Source organism: Sparus aurata, chromosome 24, assembly GCF_900880675.1.
Source record: "Sparus aurata chromosome 24, fSpaAur1.1, whole genome shotgun sequence".
In the NCBI taxonomy this organism is placed as follows: Eukaryota; Metazoa; Chordata; class Actinopteri; order Spariformes; family Sparidae; genus Sparus; species Sparus aurata.
In genome coordinates, this window is record NC_044210.1 from 312269 (window position 1) to 335391 (window position 23123).

Consider the following 23123-nt stretch of genomic DNA (forward strand, 5'->3'; position numbering starts at 1 on the left):
TATTATATATAGTATATATGCATACAGTATATGTATTTTTGTAATTTGTGCAGTATTGATAAACCTGTAGCCTACCAACCATGCGTTCTCACTCTTGCTCTCTGCGAGTTGACACAAAGACACAAAAGAAAATCTAAAATGATGTGTGTTTGTTTGGCTGGTCACCTATGGTTAATGGATGGTGTCAGTGTGTCTGTGCTGCAGAACCAGCAGAAGCTGCTGCTTACATAAGAAGCAGAGGGGCTGTGCACAGCGCTGCTCCAGTTGCCCTATCCTATCTCTTTAAATGAGACGGAGCTGCTCCGCTCTGCGTGTGTGTGTGTGTGTATGCGTGCGTGTGTGTGTGTGTGTAGGAGAAATTACGAGACAGAGAGGGCCACTCTGTTGTGGAGGAGGACTAGGCGATCGAATACACATCAGATTTTCTTTAAAAAAAAAAAATAGATTGAAACGGTGTTGCAGAGGAGGCTTTGTGTCGGTTTTCTCTACGTTGAACTGATTCTGATTTTGGACCTTGGTGCTCTTCTTGTATCTATGGGCTCGGTAGACGCATCTCTCGCCTCCCGACAGGACATAACGGGCAGGGCTGCGTCCTAATAATTATTTATTTCGCATCCGCTGCGCCGCAACGTTGGGAGAAACGTGATCGTGTGGCTGCGATAACCGCTCGGTGATCATGGATTAATACCCGAGTTAATTTTCTTCTGAGAGGTAAGGGATGCTGCTAAAAAAGGCCGGACGAGGAGGATGTCTCCATGGGTACAGATTGTGTGTATAGCATGTCTGCGCTTGTGATGGATGATGGGCTGGTGGGAAATGGCAGCAGCATCCACACTGCGGTTCCGCTGCTCAGACGAGGCGGAGGGGACTGCGGGGAGATCGGCGTGATGTGGGTGAATGGCGCTGGGTATTCAAGCTCTTTGTGTGCATCGTGGGGCCTTTGGGAGAAGGAGCTGATCAGCCGCATCGAGCTGCGTATTATTAACTAACTCAATGACGTCAGCGTCTGTCAGTGACGCAACCTCCTCCGTTCTCCTTTGCACAGCAATGTGTGTGTTGGCTTTTAATCCTCGTTTTTAATCAGGTGCTGGGTTCGGCTGTTTGTTGTGGTTCCACCCCTGATGTTGGCCAGCTCCTGTCCAGTCTCTGCAGGCTCCACAACAATTCTAAAATTTCCAAGTGTTAAAAATGATCGAGTTAATGATACATACAACCCCTCCCCTCCCCTTTTTTTGTCCTGAAGTGGTTTTAAGGTTGAACAAATACATCTTATGTTTGAAAACCTTGTGATTTCTTGTAGAATTTAATTGAGAGTTTAGGTGGGTATTTGCTGCAAAACATACATTTGTAATGACTGACCCTGACAGTGGTGGTGGGGCGAGAGGGTTATGCTTCCCATAATACAGCTTAATAATGTATTATTGGATCATTCTCTGTAATTGTCAGAATCTCTCTCCACATCTCTTCATTTGAACTCATCATAAGATCACTGAAGTGCTTCTATCACACTTGACAAAACTCCTCCAGGAAGGTGCTCCATGCAGTTGACAAACCTATAAGCTGTGAGTCTCAGGTTGGAGCGTGGCCATTGAAAAAGTATGATTATTGCTGTGTTTATGATTAAACCTAAGCAATTAGTTTTGGTGCCTAACCCTAACCAAACTACGACCACCCGACAACATTCATAACATTCCAAAAGTCTTAATATGGCATACTATATGAACTGGTTTTTATCAAGCTTTATTTTAAAAGTCAAACCAGACTTTATACTGAAGTTATTACTGCTTACCCAACTACACAGCCAATTCAAAACTGTTGCTAGAGTGCAAGGTAGAGCTTCATAGTTTGAAGACTAAGGCCACTGACCAAGCTGCTATATTTATTGAGTTGAGAACTTGTTGATAATAGAAGGCTGAAAGAGGAGATAATACAAGTTAAAGAGGACCAGAAGTAGGTTAATCTGACAAGCCCCCCCCCCCAAAAAAAAAACAAAAACAAAAAACAAAAACACGGAGAGAAGGTGACTGACTTCTTTCAATGAATGGAGGAAATTTCTCAGCTGAAAATAATCTGCTGAGGGGGCAATCGGAGATCATCTTGTCCTGGGCAAAAACAAGACTTTAGGCGGCTGTGAACCTATATCACAATTGTGATCAATTGTTGCTATCAGACGTTTGCAGATTTATGAAACCTGATTCTGGAATGGAGTGTAATTCTCCATCTTGCTAAAGTTTAGCTAAAAAAAAGGTGCTTAAAGCTAATTAAAGACGTTATTGAAGATTATATAAACAAGTACAGTCCAGTTACTTGCTTAGGGTAGAGAAAAAAATTATCTTACTTACAAATTCTAATTAACATTTTGAGTGAGGGAAGCAGCAATTGAAAGTACTTTATAGTAAAGAAATAATGAAAGAATAAAGAATGGTAAAAAATGTCAGTAAATGAGCAAACTGAATTATCCAATTTATAGAGACAATATATCCAAGAATGAGTCTCAGGTGGTTTCGGTGTAGAACATGATAAAATGTGTCAGTTTTACGAATGGAACCCTTGTTGGCATTTCTTCATTGTTGAACACAAAGAAATAGAAAAGGGAATAATATTACATGGCTCACTATAGTGTAAATGCAAGTATTAGGTCTTAGTCTGACCTTTCTAATGTTGCAAATTAAAAAATGACAAATCTTCTTTTTTGGAGAGCCATAATATATCCTTAATTGTATATGTATAGAAAATACATGGACAGAAAGGACAACAAACATAACAATGAAACAGGGTTTCAAACCTGCTTTAAGCAGGCTTTAAGATTTAAACTTAGTCTGGTCCAGTAAATCAACAGGTAACATTAATGTTTAAATATTTGTTGAAATAAAAAAATCACCATAATGTTCATTCCATATCATCTCAACCTCCGCCTTTTTTGAGTTAAATGTAATAATTTTTCAATTCTATTTTTTGTGCATTCCTAGCCTTACCAATTGCCGCTTATACTGGATTACTGGATTAGGTTCAAACAGGCCCGGTTCTAGACTGCCTTGATTGGGGGGGGGCAGTAAGAAATGATGGGTCACCAACTGCTACTGTTTTGAGTGCCATAGGGATGACGTTTTTTGTATGCCTACCAGTCTCTGATGCTAACCCAGAAGTAAGCATCGCAGATTCGCCGTGGTTCCATCGGCAAAGCTCTAATGGGAATTCTTTTTCTGGATTGACGAAGAAAACAAATTCTGTGGCCAACAAATTATTGATGTCAGTCTACTAACATATTTTCTATTTAAGTTTGAAGCTACATTGTGATTGGCATTTTACATTTTAAGCCCACCTCCACCTCCCCGATGTAGGACAACTTTATCAATGCCCAATTATAATTAGTCATCTAATATTAAATGGAATCTAAACCTAAATATTGCGCAACTGGCAGATAGAACTTTTGACGCACGGAAAGAACACACACTTTTGAGCTACAGTGATGCTATAAACAACTGCACCAAAACATGGACATATCAATGCACAACCCCAATGCATAAAAAAAATCATCAGAGCCAGCCGTTCCATAATAAGAATGTCTTGCCATCATTCGTTATCCATGTTTACCTCTTCTAGATGAAGCTGCACTTGATTTTAAAAACAAATCAGTTGGTTTGCAGCATTTTTCACCGTCAGCCTACAGTGCTCTCAGATTTCTCTCTCTCTCTTTTCTCCACTCACCCCTTGTGTCGCTTGATGCCTCGATTTAATTTTTTGCTAGCTTAATCTCAGTCATCTTCCAATTTTCAATCTCTAACTTCCAACAACCACGCAGGCGCGGTCCACTCGATGTAGTCTTGAAATTCCCAGAAGGTATTGCTTCATTTTTAACTTTTGCAAACAAATAATCAAATAAAAAAATTGAGGTAGATTTGTATTATTTCAAACCATGCACGTTTTTGAACGTCTGAATAGGAAATTCGCTACAAAAGAATGCAGACTGATGTAAAAGTTCGTGACTGTAGGGGGTAACCATGACTGTGATCAGAATGTTATTTTAGCAGATGTGAAAGAATTGGAGAGACTAAATTGTCATTTAGCCTTTGAATAACGCTAGACAGGGAAAAGAATGATTAATAAGCCGGCCCCTAAGGACTTGTGGTTCCTCTGGCATCTGCCCATGTTTAAGATTGTCAGTCTGTCACATACATTTTGCCCCACTACCAAATTTCCCAAATTAATCGAGGTAGATATGAAGGGAGGTTGGGAAATTTGGTGGTGGGGCAAAATGTAAGTTTCTTTATAATCTGTGACAAAGCAATTTTGTAAACAGCGCTATAAAATTAAATAAATAAATCTTGTCTGATTGGTTGATGCTATGTTATTGTGTACGACTTTCTCGCGCTTTGGAAAGTTGTGTGTTCCTGTCTGGGTTCCCTGTTTCTCCCTGCCATATGCCAGCAGCCTCAGATTAGCCACTGTTGGAGGCTCTGGCCCCAAGTAACGTTAAACAGTGGCTGGCGGCGCTAACCTTAATTTACAGGTTATGGGGTCCCCTCTCACTAACGTGTGTTGTTTAATCCTGTCTGCGGGGGTTGGTGAGGCTCGTGGGCCAACAGGACTAACAGCGGGGCTAACAAGGGTTGAAAGTTGAAACCCGCTTCACAACCGGTACGTAGCCTGCCCGTGTGGCGCTTCCCATGCCGCGGAGCGGGACAGAGACAAACTCGGCAGCAGCCGCCGATGGGACTTGGCTACTACTAGCAGTTGCTAGCCGACATGCTAACAACTGACAAGCCTGGAGTGGCCATAGTATCTAATGTGATGCTAACTGAGAGAAGCTGCTACTGACTGTATGCACGGTACAAGAGAGAGAGAGAGACACCGGCTCTGTTGGCAGAAGAGCCCGTGGACTGTGATTACTCTGAGCAGCATTTATGGGAATACGTAACAATATTATATCTTTGAATACACTTTTTTTTTTTTTTTTTTCGGAATGAAGCGGGGTCGGTTTGGTGGGGCAGCCGAAGCATTTGGGGGGGCATTGCCCCCTGTGCCCATGCCTAGAACCGAGCCCGGGTTAAAATTTGTGCTGAACATCCAAGAAACATAATTAGCAACCTTCATTCATTGAAGTAGTTGTTGCTGAGGTCAGGTGTCTTTTCATCACCTAACGCCCCACAAACCACTGCTACTGTCACTACACGCTAACTAGGCTACTTGTGATTGAACATAACGGGATGTCACAAAGAAAACGCCAAAAATCTTCCAAAGTCGGACGAACAAAGGCGGAGACATTGAACCTGCTGGTTCACCTGTTGTCCAGGTGTGCAGCGGTGCAACATGGATGAAGCATGGATATTAGCTTGTCCTCCACTGCAGTGGTAGAGCAGCCTTCTCCGTGCCGCGATGGGAAACATAGAACCAGCGGATTTAATCAAATTAGTTTGTACAGCAGGTGGTTGTACCTGACCAATTATGATAAGTTTTATGTTGTTTGTTTTGCGATATGTGAAAATATTAACAATAATAAGTGCGCTAATTTCACAGTGGTTAAGTGGTTCTTCTTCTTCTTCGGGGTTTTACAGCAGCCGGCATCCAAAAGTTGCATTGCTGCCATCTATGGGAGTAGCACCTCAGTGCACTATATCCTGCTCAATAGACCAGCTTCTTTTAAGAATTTAAAAAAACAGCGTTTTCCCCTCCTGCTTGACCCTACTTCTGAAATACTTTTCAGAGATACTTCTTTCAAGCCAATTTCTTGCAATTCTCTGAGTAGATCTTGTCTTTGGCAGTCATAGTTTCCACAAAAAATCAAAGCATGTTGCACTGTCTCAGGTTCCTGACATGAACAAAAGCCATAGAGCTTTTATTGAAGCTCCTTGCACTACTTATAGGCCAGATGTACTAAACGCTCAAGTTGGGTCCACCATCACACCTGCATCAAAATGGCAGCAAGCAGAAGCAAATGTAAACAATGCCACATTGTTTCAAATGTAAATATATGTCACTGATTATAATGAAATATCTATTATGAAATATCCAATAGTTAGCTTGCACTGTTTTCATGTTGTAGGCTCGTTAATCGCTGCAGCATTCGAGCCAGTGATTAATATGGAGCATGAGGCCATAATTGGTGGTTTGGTTGCCTTTACTGGCTCCTAAAGCACGTGCCCACCAATTAACTATTACATTTGTTCGTCAGGACAGTCTTCCTGGACAGTGTATTGATATTGAAGAATGTACCCTAAAACTAGTCTGACTAGATTTAAATCTTATATAAGATTCTGGCACTTGCTACACTACAGTGCAAGAAATTCACTGAGCAGTGCTTGACATTACATTTTTTTGTCTTGATATTTTAGTGCTTAAAGTAAGTCTTCCAGCCCTGAAGTGTTTTACAGGCATGTCCCTTGTATTTCGTTAAAAACAAGATTGTCTGGGGAGCCCCGGATGCAGTGGAGGAGTGCAGACGTGTGTTTGTGAGCTCTCGGTGGTGGTACCTAGCATCTGCCTTTATCCTGATTTAACCTCTCATAACTTTGGTCTGTCTGCAAGAGGCGAAGCCATTAAGAACACTTTGTATGGCAAGCTACAATTTTTGACATACAAAGTGAAAGAAAACTACAACTCAAACTTCACAGCACCTGCACGCTGTAACCACAAGAAACATGGTGGACGGGTAAAAGGAAACATCCTTCAGCAAACTTCTCGATGCCATTCAAGAAACTAGAGACGCCCTCACAAAACATATTGACAAGGAAAACAGCCGACAACAACGTTAACATAAATCGAGTCCTCACTCTCTACGCTGGCGGAACAGGTTGAGGAGATACAGACACGAGTGAGTACAAACGAAGACGATATCAAAGAGACCCGCGACCGTGTTGATGAAATGGGAACTGATAACGCACCTCACAGACAAAACTGAAGACTTAGAAAACCGCAGCAGGAGGTCTAACATTAGGATAATAAATGTTCTGGAACAAGCAGAGGGTCGTGATACCGTAGGATTTTTGGAAAAGTTTATACCGCAAATCCTGGGTAACAATAACTTCACCTCACCTGCTACCCTGGAAAGAGCACACCGCATCGGGAAGAAGTTGGACAGGCCGCGGCCCCTCATTGCCAAATTCCTGAACTTCAGAGATAAAGAAAAAGCCCTTTGACTGGCCAGACGTAAAGGAGAGATGACATACGAGAACAAAAGGATATCGTTTTACCCAGATCACAGCGCAAACCTGCAGCGTAGGAGAGACAAGTTCTGTGACGTGAGGCGGATGCTGCGAGAGAAGGAGGTGGAATACGCGCTGATCTACCCAGCCCAACTTCGCATCAAACATCTGGGAACCGTCAAGTTTTTCTCCACTCCAGCCGAAGTACAACATTTTTTGAAAGAACTCCCAAGTGAGTAGCCTAAAGCTGACCAAAGTGACTGCAGTATACAGTCCACCATTATAGACACTGATGAGAAGGGGTGAGAAGGATTGTGATTCAAGCTACGATATAATAGCCTAATCCTGTTATCTTCAAATGTTCAAAATAACTGGGACCTCGGCTGATGATAAACTGTAGACCCTGTGCGCAGGCTTATGAGCGTGATGTTACACCTCAATGGTAGAATGGGATCACACTTTACTTAACCAACTTCTCTATCCCTTACATATTTCTGCATTATCTCTAATACTGTAAAATACTGTAAAAATACTGTAAAACTTTCCCATATACAAACTGTTATGAGTGGCCAGTTTTTCATTTTAAGCAGTTGCTGGAGCCACCACTGTTGCTTAAGTGAGTTACCTACCTAATGTGTTTTTCTTACAGGGGTTTTATTGGGCAGGTTTTTAATTTAATGTTTTGGGGTTATGTATGGTCTCTCACTAAAGCTCAAACCTTTACTTACACACATATCCAGATTATTCTCATGTCCAGATTCCGTCTTATCATTATACCCATGTTCATTATTTTACCACTTCTAAACTCAATGCAGGAATGTAACCAGACAGCCTTAGAGCTGAAAACTATGATACTTATCCTTCTGAGACATCTATATGAAGAGCTTATATTATGAGTAAGTTAACATGTATATCTTGGAATATAAGAGGGGTCAACTCACCAATTAAGAGGAAAAAAATGTTTACATATTTAAAGAGGCAAAATGTAGATATTGCCTTTATCCAAGAGAGTCACCTCACTGACTCTGAACATTTAAAACTGCGTAGAGACTGGGTGGGTAATGTTTTCTACTCTTCCTACTCCTCAAAAGCAAGAGGTGTCGCCTTTCTCATTAATAAACACCTGAACTTTAAATTAAATTCAGTTGAGATTTTTGCTTGTAGACTGTGAAATAAATAGGAACAAGATATCCTTTGTGAATATATATAGGCCTAATTACGATGCCGTTGTTCTTTAACAATCTGATAATGAAACTGGCTACAATTGCAGGTCAATGTGTTGTGGGTGGAGACCTTATTTGGACCTAAACCCTCTTTTGGATCGATCATCACCCAAAATATCTTCACTATCAAAGGCAGCAACAGCACTAAATCAAGGTATGAAAGACATAGACATGATTGACGTGTGGCGAAATCTTTATCCAAACCAGAGGGATTTCTCTTTCTTTTCACCAATGCATAACACACACTCTAGAATTGACATGTTCTTGGTGCCACTAGATATGATAGCCTTCTCAGATCATAATCCCATCAAACTCTCCTGGATGATTGATACTCCACAGCCCTCAACCCGCACGTGGAGATTTAAAAATTACATGTTGAAAGACCCTCAATTTATTTCATATATGACTACTAATATTGAAATAATTCTTGATGCCAATTCAAATTCCTCCTCACATACCAACATTTGGGAGGCTCTTAAAGCCAATATGAGAGGTCAAATTTTATCATACAGTGCCCACAAGGTGAAAAAAATTAGAGAGAGACGAACCAGATTGGAAAGAGAAAAAACAGGAACTGGATTACATTGCCACCAAAAAAGAAGAACACTTTAATACACTAACAAAAACAAGGATGCAATATGATAATTTATGCACCAACAAAGAGGAAGCAGCTATGGCCAGAACTAAATATCACTATTATGAATTTGGGAACAAAACAAGTAAACTCTAGGCTTGGCAAATCAAAAAGGAAACATCTGATAAATGTATACACTCAATATTAACAGAGGACAGACTTCTTGATAATTCACTATCCATAAATGCAGAATTCAAACTATTTTACGAAGGTTTATATAAAACTGGGCAGGACGCTGATAATATTGGAGCAAAAAGATTCATGGATGGAATAACCCTTCCCAAATTACAAGATGAGGATAGAGATCTGCTTGATGCAGATATATCAGAAATGGAGGTACTCCAAGCCATTAATTCTTTACAAAATAACAACACTCCCAGGTCAGACAGCTTCCCTGTTGAGTATTATAAAGCCTTTTTCAAAATAATTATTGATTCCCCTCCCGAACATGATTAAAGAAGCTCTAGAAAATAAAAAATTACCAGACTCATCGGAAATCACAACAATCACACTGCTTCCAAAACCGGGTAAGGACAAACAGAAATGTGACTCATACAGACCCCTCAGCCTCTTAAATGCAGATTATAAGATACTGTCCAAACTAATTGCTCTCAGACATCTCAGATGTTATACCAAAGATAGATGACCAAACAGGCTTTGTTAAAAACAGGTACGGTACATTACATTATCTGCATTATCAGGTACATTATCTGCGCCGACTGCTCCATATACTGAACACCGCTAAAAAAAACCCAAATCCTATGCTAATAATGTCTATGGATGCAAACAAAGCATTTGACAGGATTGAACCAAGCTTTCTATTTCAGACTCTAGAGGCTATGGGCTTTGGAGAGAAATTTACTCAGTATGTAAGAACACTATTTAATGCCCCCAAAGCTAATATTTTACAAATGACATTCTATCTAACACTTTCTCATTATCCAGAGGGTGCAGGCAAGGCTGTCCAAGCTCCCCCCTGCTCTTTGCAGTTGCAATTGAACCATTAGCCATCGCCATCCGCTCCAACACCTCCATAGCCAGAATTAAATTTGGCACAAGTGAACATAAACTTTCTCTATACACAGGTAATCTCCTATTATATATAACTGACCCACACACATCAGTCCCCCTTCTATTGAAATGTCCCAAAGAATATAGTGCAGTTACAGGGTACAAATTAAATTACACTAAAAGCGAGATCCAACCACTAAATATACAGGACAACAATATTAGGGCTCTCACTGACCCACTGAAATGGTGCAACATTGGTTTCAAATATTTGGGTATACAAATTGGTAAATCAGATGAGCATATATTGAAACAGAACTGTATAAAAGTATTGTAACAAACCAAACTTGACTTTCAAAGATGTATTGATCTCCCACCGTCTCTCATAGGTAGAATTTATACTATTAAAATGAACATTTTGCCTAAGTTTATTTACCTATTTCTATGTCTCCTGATGAATGTTCCCAAGAGTTTCTTCTAAGAGCTTTACAAAATTATAACTCCTTTTATGTGGCAAAGAAAAAACCCTAGGGTCAAACTTATCTCTGTACAGGCTCCATATTCAAGAAGAGGACTTAACTTACCAAATTTTAGGAATTATTATCTTGCATCTCAGTACCCATCAATTTGGATCTGGTTGCATGCAGAGAACAGTGAGGTTAGATGGGTCCCAATAGAACAACGTGAGATTAAGTCTATGCCTCTAAAGGATATCCCATTCATAGGTACAAAAATTTTTTGGCCACACTCAAACAATTCAATAATATTGAACACATTTGCTGCTTGGCAAGAATCTTACTTACTTCTCGACACAAATATTTATTTTCTTAGAAGGGCACCTTTGTGGGGTAATCCCAACCTCTCACACCTCATAGCTGACTCAATGTTGCAGGGGTGGAGGGATAGAGAAATCCAAACAGTTGCTGACTTATACATTAATGATACATTTGCTAACTTCCAACAACTAAATAAAAAATTCAACCTTCCCAAAGATAGTTTCTTCAAATTCCTACAAATTAGAGACTGGGTTAAGGAGAAAATCCAAAAAACATTCTCATATATCCCAAAAGAAACTCCTCTTGAAACCTACCTATGTAACAAATTACATGCATCAAACAAAATGAATAATATCTTCTATATATGGTATCATCAATGGAAAGTTACCTGTTTATGATAAAACATCTACAAAAGGGAAATGGGAAACAGACCTAGGCTGTATACATGAGGAGGCAGATTGGCATCATCTATTGGAACAGGCACAGACTGTACTAACCTCCACAAAACACAGGCAAATTCAATTTAATATATTCCATAGGACATACTACACTCCTTACAGGTTACATAAAATTGACAGCAACATTTTCTCCAGATGTCAGAGATGTAAAGTGAATGATGGTGATCTTATACACATGCTATGGAATTGCCCAATAATAGAAGAATTTTGGAAACGTGTCATTGAATTAACCTCAAGGGTAATAGGAAGTCAAATTGAACAGGACCCAAAACTATGGATTCTGGGGGACACAAGCTCTATTAATGTGAACTACTACAAGAAATACTTTATTTTACTTGCGAGCACTGCAGTGAAAAAATTTATTCTGACTAACTGGAAATCTGAAAATTCACCACCAGTTAGACATTGGATTAATGAGCTTGTGTCCTACTGCACGCCTGAAAAGATATTACACAGTGTGAGAGGAAAGCATGCAGCCTTTGGAGAAATCTGGGGCCCCTTCACAGACATTCTGCCCTCTTTGGACTTGGCTGACCATGGTGGTGTGAGCCTTCATGGACTGGCTTCAAATTAGCTCTCTGCAGGGTCGTCTTGTATAACTTCCTCATTGATGCATTTGTTGTAAGTAGTGTGTTGATTATAAATGATATATAAATGAAAGGAAACTGAGAACCATACAAGGGAGGAGGGTGGGGGCCCGGGATGGGAAAAGTTTGTGTAATATTTCTGTTTTTTATTGATTTTATTATTTATTTATTTATTTTTTCCTTGTTTTCTCTTCGGATGTTCAAAACTCAAAAATCATCATCCTTGTACGGTGTGTCTGTAAGATTATACACTTGTGTATGTTTCTTTTGTAAAATACGACTTTCAATGTATCAAGTTGTAGATGACATCATACACCATTTTGTAAGAGCTTCTGTTAATAAAAACAAATCTTTAAAAAAAGAAAAAACAAGATTGTCTGGCCAAGGTGCGGAAATGTGGCCAATTTGTTACTGAGGTAGTCATTGGCAGAGCTCATTTTTGTTGTGGCCCCCATAATATTTATTGTTAAAGTGCACTGAAGTAGCAGATCACATGCCAACCTAATGCATGTAGTCAAAAAAGCATATATCGCGGACACTTAACAGACAGTAAAAAGATACCAATGTCATATGAGTCTTCAAATTAAAACACTAAAACAAAAAGTGATCAAAAGTCAACATGTATATTTTCAAGCACATTTAATATCCTTAAGTTATATTCTTCTCTACTGCTTTTTCTAATTAGGCCGACACTTAGAGCCTCTTTATAATAAAAACCATGAATTTATAAAATATAGCATTTAATGTGTTACTCCCTAGATAAACTGGTTGTTGCTTCTTCTGTAACAATGAAATTAAAAGGACTATAGACTTGAGTAATGATCTGCAGGGATGTTTTTTATGCCTGCAGTCTGTAACTATGTCTTTGCTTGTCAGATTTGCTTGCAGGACACACAGAAAATAGGATAGATGGCAAAATGATCGCTGCAGATCATAGGCCAAGCACAGAACACCACGCTCTGTCTGAACAGCTCAGTTGGGCTTCTTAAAGGAAGTGGCCAGTGCTCTGCGGTGCCCCTGCCTCCTGTGTGTCCCTTGCAAGTGAGAAAGACAAATGTCAATACAATTGAAAGCCTCACATCAGGTTAGATAAAATTTGGCAGAATATTTTTTTTTACACCCACTTGATTTGTATCACTATGAAATCAGGGTTAAAAATAAGGGAGACTCCAGTGATCGGGAGTGTTAGCAGTTAACGGGAGAAATAATCGGGGTTAAAAATAAGGGAGACTCCAGTGATTGGGAGTGTTAGCAGGTATGCCCCCTGGCGACAAAATAACAATTTGTGCTGATAACATTTGTAAGGGCAGGAAATGGTAAGACTTGACTGCCTTGACCAATGGTTCAACTCTGTTGCTCAGTCACTCAGCACATGATACTCGAGAAAACAGAATTATTGGGTTAGTCTGACTATGATCGGATTTTTAAAATGCATGTACACACCTTAGTCTGACTAAAATCGGACCGGATCGGATTTCTCATAGTCGGATCAAAACACCTAGATAAGTCGCATTACTCGTGCATGTATACGTTCTATCAGATTGGATTCGGATTTTATGTTCTGCGCAGGCTCAAGATTTTTTTCCCGGGGCTGTGAGCCGGAAGTAGAAGGACAGCGGCGGCGTCTTTACTCCGAAATAACCACAAGCAAGAGCACCATTGTGCATCTAGTTTGTGTAATTATCATGTACACCATATACGAAATGTACAAAGATGTAGCTTCGTCTTGCTCTTCTTACGCCGTCTTTCTCAAATGCCGAGGCAGAGTTTGTTGTTGCTGGTGACTTAAAGAGGTCAGCCGGAGGAGGCTCTATTACCACTAGTTGAAATGGGTACAGCGCCACCTATCGTACTGGGGTTTGACATGCTTCGGCCAATAATTTCGATTTTCTCACCGGCATGTATACTCGGACAATTGCAGTTGTCCGATTGAGTAGCATAGTTGAACTATGGTTTTAATCTGACTAAACTGTGCATGTAAACGTACTGACTGACAAACGTATTTGTAGGGCTGGCCCCGCTATTGCGGTCCGGCCAGTAACTCAAATAAATACAAAATTACTTCAAGAAATCAAGACAAGTCAAGGTATATTTATCTGAAGTCAAAAGGTATTCCTTTGAAAGCAGAAGATAATCCATTTATACTAAAAACAAGATCAACTACATTTTGGATCTAAATGAAGGATTATTACACTTGGTAAGTTGTAATGCTGGGCACGGATTTGAGCCTGGTAATAGAGCCCGTATTGATAACACCCATATTACATTTTAGTTTCCAATTTACACATACACATACATGAACGTAATGAAATGGATTTGTTTGTGTTCTATTGTTTGACACTAGCATGTTCACACAGAGACACTGCATTATCTCTGCAGGTTGGTTCGCCAATTCTCCGCTGATGTTTCGCTGTGTAATTCAAACAGAAAGCCGGCGCTGCGGCTCCTAAAGTGGCAAGACAGCATATGTCATGATGATGACGCTTGTGTGTTTATTTCAAGGTGTTTCCCCCAGTGTCCTCCTGTTAATCTTATCTATCTAATCGCTGTGATTTTTTCAGCATCAACACTTAGTTCAAGTTTTTTGCCGGTGACAGATGCTGTTTTTCGGGCAGAAATGTGACAAAGAGTCGGTAGGACAGGTGGGAGGACAGATATTTCTCCATGTATAACTGCAGTATTTTTGCCAAAGACAGTTACAGTGTCTAAGTTACTTTTGTTTGATCATGTAACATTGCTTTGTGGGACAATTCTCTTTATTTTGTTGAGTGAAGGACATGTGCAGTTATCAGACTGTCAGACCGACACGCCCTTGCTCCGCGCCGCTTGCTTATCCATTCACACTGGTTTGGTTCGCCAATACTGTGCCTCTGATACTACCTCCAGAGGCGTATCAGTGACTGAGCGAAATTTCCACCCTCGCCGCCTCCGAGACATTCACACAAAAGAGGAGGCGGAGAATTGGCACAGGATCCCCGCATTCAAACTGCAGTGTGAATGGGGCCAGTGATTGTACCTTCCCACAGCAGCTGAGCAATGGCTTCTTTTGGGATAAGGCAACACCACTTGGACAAATAAACAATGATGTACCCAATGCAGAAATGCAGTACACTATTACACCAGAACTAGTTGCAATATTAATGGTGGTTTGGTATGATTATGACTACATTCACTTGTGTTTATTTTGGCCAGTAACCCATTGTAATATTGGAACATTTTTTTAAATTTTTTTTTATATGTCAGGAGGGGGTATATTTGAATATCGGGGGAATGTGTCCTCCCCCGCATATATTATTATTACTGCTATGATGTGCTTAAATCTGCTGTTGTTCTAGATACAAATGTCAGGTCAAGTGTTGCTTCTCTGTTTTGCACACTTACACTGTACATTGTTTTCGTTCCACTATTCATTTACCACCGTGATAATATATCAATTCTTCAACAACACCATTTGCATCTGTGTTATTGCTCCCCCATAAAGAATAATATGAATTTAAAGGCACTTTCTTTTCAGAAGATCGCATTTTAGGGTCTATTTCATTTGCATTTCTTCCTGTTTGGGTACGTAATTTAAGGCCATGATCATCTCAGGCTTATTCATGTGCTGCTCCCATATGATCTGCTTTGAACATTGTTATGGTAGTGCCCCATGTCCTGAAACTACACTATCTATCAAATTCTATGGACCTCCACGCCCCCTTGGATAGGTCCTGTAAATTGATATCACTAATTCTAAGGCCCACTTCCTCTGTGCACGTCAAATTATACACTGTCCGTCATACAGTGGTCCAGAACAAATCACCTTTATGTACTTAAGAAATTCAACTTTTAGGCATGGTTCAAGTTTTTCTATTGAGACTAGCAGGGCCATTTCCTGAACCATGTCCCTTATGTGCAGTTACATTATCTGCTGCAAACAAGGAGTGTACACACACATCCAACTCAAAAGGGACTGGTGTCAAGTCAAAATGACCAAACTGACTCAAAAAGACTCGAGCAAACCTGCTTTTAATCAGGTTTGCTCAGATATCCCTACTTTGGTGCATTAAATAATTTGGCTATTGGAGCTGTGCAGTGTGTGAGCTGTCTTTTATATGTCAGGGTTTTCATTATCCCCTTTCAAAGATTAACTTGGAGCCATGGTAACAGTCTTCACTAGTACCAACTTGGCAGTTCAAGCCAGTGTTTGCAGGCATTTCCATGGGAGCACCATCCCAATCTTCAGACCCATTGCATTTTGCTGGATTGACCCTGCGGCTGGTCATCTTGTTAGACCCCCCTCTTCAGCCCAGTCTTTCTGGTCTCGACTGCACTGTTCTTTCTAGGACTGCCATTAGATGTTTATGATAAACTGCATTAAAAGGCTTGGCGAAGTCAGTGAATCCTATGCCAAGTCACTTCCTTTCAGTTTACGTCATTGACAAGGCCCTCAAATACCATCAGGTTCTCTGCCTTTGGTGCACGTGATATGTTTTGGCCAATGTTTTGGCCAAGACGCCCAAGAGGGTCCCAAGGATTACTAAGCCTGACAGCCATAAACCTAACCTTAACTATGGAGCCAGAACAGTCTCATAATGGATAAATGCACAAAGAAAGGAATAAATCCACAAAAAAGGACTCACAAATGTATTTGGGGAATTGTGTATATATATGACTCGATACACAAATGCATTTTCAATGCACTCACAAATATGCTTCAATCCATATAGAAGTTAAAAAAAATTCACATATGGAAATAAGATTTGTAAACATATTTGTGATGCGCACACAAATATTTCTTGTTTTAAATATGTGCAATAAAAATTCACAAATGTACAAATAGTCAGTTATTTGCAATTTTCATCAAATACATATTTGGAATTTGTTACATTGATATATGAATTGTCAAACGCGCATTTGTCTCAGTGCTTTTAATTTGTAAACCTCCCTGCATTTGTGTGTAGATTTTTGAGACTCTTCTAGCGCGACTCCGATTCACAAATGCGTTTTTTTCTACAAGGGGGTCATCTGCAGCCAATCAGATGTCTCACTCCTTTACAGCCAATCACGAGTGCCACCCCACGAGGGGGTTTTAACTGACGTCATTACAGCACGCAACGGATCAAGGATGATATGGATCTAGAGTCCAGCCTATGGGGGCTGCCATGACAGATGGCGGTTTCCTGTTTCCGGTTGCCTTGCAACTGCATGACTGACTGCTGCCGCTAAGCTAGCCCTAAACAACTAGCATTATGTCATAAATGCTAAAATGTTTTAAAAATGAGCTCAGGTACAACATGTGCCGTTGTTGGTTGCCACAGCAATTCATGAAAATTGAAGGTTATTTCAGAACATCAACCACTTAGACAAACATGTCCGTGCCCTACACGCCATGCTGAGGAAGGAGGAACGGAGACTAGCGTGGCTCACGGCTTCGACACTAAAATAAATATTTGGGTTTATTAATATCTTCCACAGAATAGCTGCTGCATGACTGCATGACTTCCCTAACCCGGCAATGCACGAGCAGCTGCCTGTCTCCACGACTCCACTTTCCTTGAGCATTATCCACGCTGTATGTTAAGCTTGATTGACACTCTGGCTGGGCACTACTGCTGCTCAGAAATATAAACTCGCTGTGTTTCTTCAACAATACTTTCCCTATTTTGTTACTGTGCAGGTAGTTTAATGCTTCTGTGCTTTTGTAACTGCGTAATTCTCCGCCGTCAACACCTTCAGAAAATATAAGATAATAAACTATGTCGATGAAGCTAACGTCGGGCCATTGCTTCATGTCATCTGCCCACTCCGTGAGAACTGACGCACTGTCCTCACGACTTTTTAAAACATCCATACTGTGTATCCACTTCCGATTTTTGTCCATTTTGTCAATTTCTTTGTGTTAAAAGCCGTTTTTTAGAGCGAGCATGACAGCTACACTAGCGTAAACACAGAGTTCTACCAGTTCAACCGGAAGAGCAAAGCCATCTACCGCTATGAACCATGGGTAAACTCCATTGTGCGCTGTAATGATTAGGGCTGGGTATCGTGGCTAATTTCCTAAATCGATTTGATTTCGATTCATATGGTTCTGAATCGATTAATCATGATTCGATTCGATTCAGTCTGCTCTTAAATAATGAAAATGGCTCAACTGTATTACTGCAAATTGCATTAAGGCATTGTTTCTTAAAGTGCAAAAATAATAACAATGGTTACAAAACTAAAAGTAAACTTAAACTGTCTTGTTTTGTTTTTAGAGTTGTTCCTTTGACCATTACGTATGACGAGCATGTCATCAGTTAAAGACACAAAAGTTAATGGGAATAAATAACTTATTGTAGTTAATATAGAAATATAACTTAATCAAAATTAACAATAACATGGATCATTTTAAGTTTTTCTTGTACAATGTGATGTGATGGGGGTTAGGGCTAGTTTTTAGAGACAAGGCTTTTATCGCAGAAATTCAGATGTTCTCTTACTGTTGTTTCTGATGGATCACAGGAAGCACAGACTGCAGATGCTTTGACATCCCTGCCTGACAGAGACAGTGTACACCACTGACATAACAGATAGAGGAGTGGTAAATATAGTTTCCCCTGTAGCTGTGCATTCATTTCTTTATTATTAACCTGTAGCATTTTATTTAGCCAGGCTGGTGACATCTGAGTGAATGTTTACTTCATCTGTTCCCTGATGGCTTAGCGTGACATTTCCCTGAAACATGTCAGTTTAAAAAAAAAAAAATGTTTCACAGTGCTTGTGTAGCTAGTCTACTTGACAACATTGCTGAATTATGTAATGGATGAACCTCGATAATGCTACAGCAGAGGTAGAGCCAGTTTCCATCTGCTAAGGGACCCACAACAAATACTTTAAAGTGATAAAACATAAGCCAAAAGTGGCTGTATTGAAAAGTGTCCTTGATCATTTACAGACAGTATGTAAATGTTCATGTGTAAGTGAATGTGAAAATGGATGTAGCGGGTGTTAATAGCACAACTGGCTGTCAGGAGATTGGGACAGAGTGATGCTGTTTTGTGTGAAGCCCTGTAGTCAGCATGTTACATAACTGAGTGGTTTGAGCCTGTGAGCTGTCCTTCTACTGCTGATACAGTGAGATCACAGGGAACAGGCTGGATGAGTGCATGGCCACAGCATTCATTTACACTATGATGTGTTTTTTCTCTTGGATACAACGTTCAGCTCTGTTGAATGCAAACAACAAAAGAGAAGCAGCCTATCCCAACAGAATGCTGATAGTTGCAACAGTATCTGACTCAGCTGTTTTCAATCCAAAAATATATGTGATCACAAAGAAACTGTTGATGTTTGGCTCTGGCTAAACCAATGAATTAAAAACCTGACAAATCAAGATCCTTCATCTCATTGCTGCAAAAATACTATTAATCAAATAGTGCCATAAATCAAAACCACTTATTAATTTACAACATTTCAATTAATGGCAAAGCACAACCATAGCTAAATATCACAACATGTTTTCTATGGCAAAATGATGGTCATGGTTTTATTTTTTTGAGACTTATATTTTATTATTTTGTTATACAATACAAATAAAAATGACTTCGAAGTATAAAGCAAATTGAAGAGGCTGCCAGATGACCCAACAGCAACAGCAACAACAACAAAACAAAACAAGAGGCCCAAGTCAGCGTTGGTGTATCTGAAGTAAGACTTCAGCATAGAAGTATGTCCAGTGTCCACTGTACCATTGTCACATGAGGAATCACGATCATTAAATAATAGAATAGTGTCCATAATATAATGTCCGTATGATTACTTCTGAAGCGCCCTCACCACCTTCATCCTACCTATATAGTGAAACCAAAAATGTGACAGGTTTAAAAGAAAAATAGATAAAAAAAATAATAATATACATACACACACATACACACACACACACACACCTGTGTGTGCAATCACATATACACACACATACGTCGCAAGTACAGATAATTTGTTGAGACAGAGGTTGACACAGATAGATGGAATATAACTTAACGACAGTAGGGTAGGAAAAGAGTCTGGGAATTAGTCCATTAGATTGCATGTAATGAATGAAATTGCAGAAACTTTCCCCATTTTTCATTGTATATCTCTACCTCATTCAACAGACTGTATATTTTCTCAAATGCCGCCACCTTACCCAGTTCTGAAACCCATTCCTGAAATAATGGACCTACAGCATCCTTCCACTTTCTCATTATTATCTGTTTGCCAATCATGATGCTTGTCTGGACCCAGTTAGCTAAAGGTTTTACCATGTGGTTGATAACTTTAGGGTTCCCTAGTATGTAGAGTTCAGGACAGAGTTTGTAGTCTGTCCCCGCTATTTCTGAGATATACTTATGGATCTTGGTCCAAAAAGCCTGTACCTTTGGGCATAACCACATGCTAACCAGAAGATGTCTTAATTGGAGGTACCTCCAAAATTGATTATTAGCCAGATCAAACAGCTCAATCAGGTTGCCAAAGGACTTAAGTATGCCTCCTTCACATAAATGACTCAGAGTAAGAATCCCTTTATTCACCCACTCTTTCCAAATTACTGAAGATTTGCCAATTAGGAGTTTAGGATTGTCCCAAATCCCAGAAGACATAGTTAAATATGGGTTTATTTTAATAATACGGGCTACCTTCCTCCAGATTTCCAGTAAATGTATTATGATGGGATGAGATCGAGCATTTGGTGGCATTCTGGCAGTCAAGAACAACAATGGGAGAAACGATGTGCAGATTGACTGTTCTATTAAGTACCATGGAGGAGCTCTTTCTGGGGGAAGCGCCCAATGTGCCGGGTGTCTTAAGCTAAAGGCATAGTAATAAAACAGCATATTTGGGAGACCCAAACCACCTTTTGCTATCGGTTTTTGTAGTTTTCTCAGATTCATTCTAGGCTTTTTGCCATTCCAAAAAAACGTTTTACAAAGTACATAAAATTGTTTAAAGTACTTGGTAGGGATATCCAGGGGAAGAGACTGAAGAATATAATTTATTTTGGGAGAGCAGTTCATCTTGATAATATTAACCTTGCCCCACAGAGAGAGATAAATCGGAGACCATCTTTGCATATCTGTGTTGATTTTTTCTAGGAGCGGGTCCAAATTACATTTCACTATATCACTAAGTTGTCTGGGAATAAGTATTCCTAAATATTTCAATTCCCTTGAGAGGCCACTGGAAAGAGCCGGCTTGAAATAACGATTTAGGGCAATATGAAGTCAGTGGGAGGGCCTCCGACTTTGTCCAATTCACCCGATAGCCAGAAAAGCTTGAGAATGACTTTATAATTCGGAGTAGAGCGGGAACAGATTTGTATGGGTTTGTGATGAAGACTAGAGTATCATCAGCATAAAGCAAAAGTTTATGTGTATAGCCTCCAATCGTAATACCAGGAATATCAGGGTCCTTAAGAATTGCCGCAGCTAGGGGTTCTATTGCTAGGCAAAAAGCGGTGAACCCTGCTGGGTCCCACGGCCGAGTCTGAAATAAGAGGAGGCCACCCCATTAGTTTGAACAGCAGCCTGAGGTGCATTGTATAATAGTTTCACCCACTTCAGAAATGTCTGTCCAAAGCCCAAAGTCTCCAGCATCTGAAAAAGATAGTGCCATTCTACACAATCGAAAGCTTTTTCTGTGTCAAGGGAAACAGCTACTATTGGTGAGTTATTGTTTCTGACTGTCCACATTACATTTATCAAACGCCGAATATTGTCAGAGGCGAATCTATTGCAAAGAAATCCTACTTGGTCAGGGTGTATTAGGGTGGAAATGACTCTATTAAGGCGATTTGCAAGGATTTTAGAAAGTATTTTGATATCAAGTGATATCAGAGAGATCGGCCGATAGCTTTTACAGTCAGTAGGTTCCTTGCCTTTTTTCAATATAAGGGTTATCAGGGCCTGACACAAGGTAGGGGGCAGTGTTCCCAGGCTAAAGGCTTCATTATACATTTGCAGCAATAGTGGAGTGACCTCCTCCGGAAAACATTTGAAAAATTCAGCGGTGAGACCATCAGGTCCTGGTGCTTTGCCTACTTTTAAAGTCCTAATGACCTCCAATATTTCACTGGCTGTAATTGGGGCATCCAGACCATCTCGCTGATCAGGATTCAGTGTAGGGAGATCCAGCCCCTCCAAGAATTTGATAATTTCATCTTGTGTATCGGAAGCTGATGATGTATACAGTTTCATGTAGAATTTTTTAAATGTCTGATTTATATCAGCTGACTTTGTTAGGAGAGCTCCTCCCTCTGACTGAACAGCGGTTATTGTGGCCATGGACTCTTGTTGCTTAATATAACGTGCTAGTAGCTTCCCTGCCTTATCCCCAGATTCAAAATATTTTTGCCTGACTCTAAAGAGTCCAAATCCCACCTTTTGTGAAAGTATATGATTATACTCATATTTCAGTTTTGTGAGCTCTCTCAATTTCTGTGGGGAGAAGCTCTGCTTCAATTGTTGCTCAGCCTCTTCCACTTTTTTCTCCAGATCGCCCATTGCTCTCATATTCTGTCTCTTCTTATGGGATGAAAACTGAATTACATGGCCCCTTATGAATGCTTTGAAGGCTTCCCAGGTTGTACCTGCTGATGGGGAGGAGGGAACATTTGTTTCAATAAAAAGGTCAATTTGAGTTTTTTATTGATTGCTTTGAAGGCATCCTCTTGCAGGAGAGAAGAGTTGAATCTCCATCTAGTAGATTTTTTTACATTGTCAACAGGAACCAAATTAAGCGATACCATAGCATGGTCGGATACTAATGCTCCCAATAGTGCACGATACTGTAAATGGAAGCATTTCTTTAGAAACAAAGAAATAATCAATCCTTGTGACTACGCTGTGCATTGCTGAGAAAAATGTATAATCCCTTCCTGCAGGGTTAAACAGCCGCCATACATCCACAAGACCCAGGGCAGAGCACAATTTCTTAACTACACTAAGCGACTTAGGTGGCTTAGCTTTGCTGGGGCAACTCCTGTCAAGGACTGCGTCCATTACCATGTTCATGTCCCCTGCCCATATGATTGGGTAGCTGCCCATATCCATCAATTTACATTCCAGATTGGCAAAGAATCCAGGAGCATCATTATTAGGGGCGTAGGTGTTTGCTAGTATCAATGTTCTCCCCTGTATATCAGCCAGGATAATAAGTATCCTCCCCTCTATGTCCTTAATTTCTTTTAAGCATTTAAATTGTAAATGTTTATTTACTATCGTTATGACACCTCTACTTTGACTTGTGCCAGCACTACAAAAAACCTTCCCCACCCATCCTTTACACAATTTATTT

At 40.0% G+C, this 23123-nt stretch overlaps 1 protein-coding gene across 3 annotated transcripts in view; it reads left to right on the forward strand.

Annotated features, from left to right (window-relative positions):
* The first annotated feature begins 270 nt into the window (after nucleotides 1-270).
* fbxl16 (F-box and leucine-rich repeat protein 16) overlaps nucleotides 271-23123 on the forward strand; it is a 74780-nt gene continuing 51927 nt past the window's right edge. For 2 of the 3 annotated variants that reach the window (XR_003982947.1, XM_030409393.1), the window contains exon 1: nucleotides 271-711. The gene's annotated coding sequence lies outside the window, so the exon portion shown is untranslated. Of the gene's footprint in view, nucleotides 712-4948; nucleotides 5449-23123 lie in introns of those variants that run through there. The other variant, XM_030409394.1, reaches the window with a different exon arrangement.